Below are 5,336 nucleotides of genomic sequence, written 5' to 3' on the forward strand. Positions count from 1 at the left end.
CACTGTGACCTGGCCCCCTATGGTAAGGCTTCTTTTTGGTGAATCAAGCCTTGATTTCTCGGAGATGCTTTTTATATTATAATCCCTATTATGATAACCTGCTGAGCCAGTGGGTTGTATGAATGCTCCATACAGCTGTCCAGGAATGATTACAAGATGAATAATTTTACCTCTTGGCAAAAGAGAAGAGTTTTCTCCATTTTTCCCTGTCCTCCTTGCCCCCCTCTCTCCTTTGCTGTGCACTCAGAGGCTTCTTTTCTCCTTTGCCCCAGGCAAGGGTAATTATTCACATCACCATTAAAGAAGAGCTATGAGCTAAAGTTCAAGACCAAAATGATACCGATGAACATCATTTAGCTTCCCATTTGGAGTCCTTTCAAGTTTATTTTTCTCTTGACTACAGCTGCCCAGCATATGTGGTTCACCCGGCCACACAGCATTTCCTCTTCGATGGGGACCATTTATAATCAAACTGTGGATCTCTCCACATTTACTTCCTTCCCAACCTCTGCTGCTTTATCTTCTTGGTCCCCTTCTCTTTTTGTGTCCTCCATTCTTTTTCCTCTTGCTTCTTCCCAGCTTGCAAATAGAAGCTGGGGCCTGGCTCCTCCAGGGTCAAACACATAATGTAATGGCTTACCTCCTGTTTGATTTCAGCCCTGGTCCCTGGGGGGACACCGCGTTATTGTTGTGGCCCAGCTTTGTAGCACCACAGGCTAATGGATCAATTCAGCCTTCAAAGCATCCTATGGCCTGTCGATATGAAATTCTAGCAATTACTGAAGGGGGAAGGCTGGGAAGCGGCTGAAAAACATTCCCTATTGATCACTCTAGAGTATGATGAACTTGTTTAAGAAAAATTGATCTGACACATTGATTTTTTTTTTATCAGAGAATCTCATGAATGCAATTTAAGTCACCATATTTCTTGCCTTGCAGAGTGTTTTCTTCATGAAGAAACTGTGAGGTAAGCCAGCCAATGAGAGACACTGAGCAGAGTTGCAAAGCTTCCCACCCCTTGCTTGCTCCATCAAGAAAGGGAAACTGTTTCCGTGTTAAACTTGTTTTTGAATGTAAGGTCTCCTTTGTGCTTGATGCTTTTTACCCTCTCTTAAACCGTCTTAACCAATTTTCCCTTCCTCCCAGGCCCTCAGCTCCCCTTCACCTTCTAAATGGAGGTTTTTGTTGGAGGAGCAGGCCCCCAGATACAGCATATGCTTCCTCATTTATTGGATGGAGAGTAGGTTTTGGAAAATGAGAATCTTTATTATGGCCCAAAGTAGCTCTGTCCCTTGACATATCCAAAACTATTTGGACAGTGATGATGATGGATTGCAAACCCTGGAGCCATTCACTCTCTGAACAGTGTCACATCTGCAGCACATGCTTGGACAGTTGCTGTGTCAGCCAGAACTGCACCATGGACTTGAAGATGTGCCAGAAATCCTTACCTACTTCTAAATACCTCTCCCCATGCATCTCTACTGGGTGACTCTGTGCCTTCTCCCTCAATCTGACCTGGCGTGCTCTCAGGGAATAGATTACTAGTTTCCAGATTTGGTTGATCATTGGCATCCTTTGGGAGCTTCGAAATATCCAGATTCTTGAACCTGATTCCAGACCTGTTGAAGCAGAATCAGAGAGTGGAGTCTAGGAATTTATAACTAAAAAGCTCCCCTAGTTGAGTCCTTTGACCAGCCATGTTTGGGAACCACTGGATTAGATAACAGAGGGGTGTATGTGTGCATGTGTGTATGTGCATATGTTTGGTAAAGAGAGAGTTTTTAGAAGCATGAGAGGAGAAAGTTGCCAAAAAAAAACAGTGCAATATATAATTCATCCCTTTAGAATTCCTTATTAGCACTTTGAATTTGAGTGTGCTTGTACAAGAACTGGTTGATAGAGGAAGTTAGCTGACACTAAGCCCAAGAGAATAAGACATAAAGGTTGGAGCCGTTTCCAGAGAGAGTTGTACTGGGGGTAGAGAAGAGTACAGGGAAGAGATCTGGCACACTTCAGTGTTGCGTCCAGAAGAAACTCTCCGGGCAGGGTTTCATGCCTACGTCACAAAGGAGAAAAGATACCTCTGTCTAAAAGTTCTGACGGCTCAGTCATGCTAAAGCCTGCACCCAGCTTCTCTGATGTGCATAAAAGAAACTAGTTTCCCTCCCATCTAACAGATTGTGTGAAAGTGGAGAACCATATACCCAGACCTTTCAACACAAGAATTTAGGAGCTGTGTCTTTAATAACTTCGTCAAGCCTCACAGAGAAAGTTCTAAAGTGGTTGACCCACAAGGGAAATGCAGGTTGCCTATTCAAGAATACATCCAGGAAATCTGTTCCCAAATGATTTTCCATTCCATTATCTCAAAGACCTGCTTTCAGGGGTGAATTTTTAAGCAACTTTGCTGCTTGCTTGGTGAGTTTGAATAAGCTGAGAGGTGAGTCAAAAGAATCTTCTGCAAGTCATTTAGATTGGAGATGTTCATGTACTTGGAAAATAATCTAAGTTTCAGTGCAGTCTAGTAAATTCAACTTTTAACCATTTAATTCTTACCAGCGTTACCTTTTTCTCTGGGCTCCTGGTAGCTTACGTAGGTAGACTATATAATTTGCCACAGTCTTTCTCATTCTTGACTGTACTCTATAATCCTCTGGGAACTTGAACTAGTACTCAGGCTTGGGTCGGCCCCCAGAGATTCAGACATAATAGGTCTGAGGTTAGGTCTGAGCACTCTGGTGAAAGCTCCCCAGGTGATTCTCAGTTATGGACAACTTCAAGAACCCCTGGTCTATTTAGATTCAAAGACAGCAAACTGAGATTTTGCCAGAGTTCAAAATATTTCTTTTAATTTTCTGCCTGCATACTTCTGGATTTCTGGAGAAGACAATGCACAGCAGAGAAGGGAGGTACCTTCTGTTTGCCAAATTTGTGAAGAAAACAAAGGCCTCCTGTTTCAAGTACTTCTCAGATAGCATGTGGGCTCTCCTCAATACACGGCTCTGCTTTCAGCAAAATTGTTAATTATAGATCATAATAAGCTGTTAGGAGCAAAACACACACATAATTTGAAAGTGAAATGAGGCACAGTACATAGATAAAGCAATTGTTTGTTTAAGAGGTGATTAGCAGCAGCAAAACAAGCAAACTGATACTTGAACCTGAAAGAAATTACACCCATTTGGAATTGTTATACTCTTTGGTTATTTGTGCACTGCAGCCTAATGCAATGCAAAGGTGCAGTCTGTCGCTATCAGGCTTTTTTCTTTTTTTTTTTTTTTTCTGTGTGTGATGTAGGGAAGGTACAGTCTATGCCATCTTAGAACTAAGATGATATTAAAAGAATAGCCTGTCAGAAGGAATAAAGAAAGGGAAGTGTCTCGGTTTCTCAAAGGAGCACAACTGAGATTTAAATTGTTCTGAGCTATGATAAATTATAAGGCTTTAAAACCACTGTAATCACTGAATGAACAAAACAGTTTGCCTTGAGTAATTATGCCTTTTTGGTCTCCTTCACTTTCAAGTTATTTTCTCCTTGTAAATGTTACACTCTGGCGCTGTGTGCTGTGTCAAAGAGTGTTAATCTCAGTGTGAAATGCTGGGGTTGTCTTTAAGAGTAAGTGAGCCCAGAAATATTCTCAGCTCAGACCAACTTAGATGAAAACACAAGCAACACTCGAACATGACACTTGGTGACAAGAGCTTCTAAGTCACAGCTCCACCTGGGGTAAGGTGGGGCGGGTTCAGAGTTTCATCTGCTGATTTCACACGAGTGTTACTTGACTGAGCAATCTCATGGGCTCAGCCTCAGCACTGGAAGTTCCCAGGATGGTGACTTCATGTGGAAAGATGCCAGTTACTGAATAAGGAGGGGCCCACAGGCTGAAGATAAATAAGCCTGTTATTAGGCTAGATTGCAGTGCTCAAGATGGGAGGGTTAATAAGCAACTAAGGTTAACAGGAAATCCTTAGCTTTTTGTTGCCTGAAGATGCGTTAAGATTTTGCAGCTTGCTGCTTGGGAAAGTTGAGCAAGGGCTTAACTGGGACTTAGCAGAGGCAATACCGGTCAGAGCCCACGGTCCAGGCCTAAGCACCCAATCTGATCCTAAGGTTGGCAGCAGAAGGGGAGGCTGCTCAGTGTGCCTCATCTGTCATTGTTGTCTTTGAAAGTTCCAACAAGAAAGCCTCTATTTAGTGTGTTGAGTGAGAAAATGGAGGCAAAAGGCAATTTTGGTGCTGCCAGATTGTTAGATTGCCTGGTCTATTTGGGTTAATGTTCTGTTCTGTTAAGGGGCAGAGCCTGCGACTTTCCATTTCCTTGGAGATAACAAAGTCAACATGATTACATGCTTGAAGAAGTCATATTAGTGATAAGAGCTAACATGTATTGAGCAATTACTTTGTGCCAGGCATCATTCTACATACCTCACATGTCTTACTTCCTCTAGCCTTGACAAGTATCCTGTGAGGCAAGTGCTTTCATTCTCTCCATTTTAATGAAGAGGAGGAGGCAGGAGTGGTTGGTGAACTTGCCCAACAACACAGATAATGGAGCTGAATTGGGACCAGGTGATCGGACCCCAGAATACTCAGAAGGGACTGCTAAATATACAGCTTCAGAGACACAAAACCTCCCCTCTCTCTCTGCTGCTCACACCCCCTGGGACAGCATTTAGGCCTGGTTCACCCACCTGCCTACTTCCTCCCCAGCTTTCTCAGTCCCCAAGGGTCCCCAGGACCCAGCACATGTACAAACAGCAGTGCACCAGTTTCCCCACACTGGCCCCTGCAGGAGGCTCCCAAGTCTGTGTTTCAGAAAGTTAGTCTTTATCTGACCTTGTGCCTTTGTGTTGTTTGGTTTGTACAATGCTGGGATTTATGAAATTGCTCTGAAGCACAGGACTTCGGGGAGAATATGTTGATGGTGTCTGTTGTAACTTCCGTGGATGATGTCATAATGCATCCTCTCTAAAGAACTGTGCATGAGCCTCCTGCTAGTTGTAAACAGTACAACAGACCAGGGGATTTTAAAATCCTAGTGAGATTGCAGCTGGAGCTGCAAAAGTATAACATGAAAGGCAGAGAGACAAAATGAAGTCTGATAGAGATGCATGGATATATGAAAGAGGCCAACAATCCTATAAATGCAATTGGACTTTTGAATTAGTTGTGGCAATGGACTTGTCAGCCTGCATGTTTTATGCAGCCTAGCTGGCTACATTCAGGATTTCATGCCTGTTGGCCCTCTGTGAGTGTCAGATTGGTCAGCCCAGGCCCTTGATTTTGATTCAGACCTTCTGAGGTTTGTTCCTCACTTCTTGCTCTCCTTTTG

The 5,336-nt window shown here is 43.3% G+C and overlaps 1 long non-coding RNA gene across 1 annotated transcript; it reads right to left on the reverse strand.

The window, feature by feature from the left end:
• Window positions 1–2,824: 2,824 nt before the first annotated feature.
• Window positions 2,825–4,957, reverse strand: LOC140638987 (uncharacterized). The gene is made up of 2 exons (XR_012035894.1): window positions 4,841–4,957; window positions 2,825–3,044 (listed from the first exon to the last, which is right to left on the reverse strand). It is a non-coding gene; the product is annotated as an uncharacterized lncRNA (long non-coding RNA).
• Window positions 4,958–5,336: the final 379 nt, after the last annotated feature.

This window comes from Canis lupus, chromosome 1 (genome assembly GCF_048164855.1).
Source record: "Canis lupus baileyi chromosome 1, mCanLup2.hap1, whole genome shotgun sequence".
NCBI lineage: Eukaryota > Metazoa > Chordata > Mammalia > Carnivora > Canidae > Canis > Canis lupus.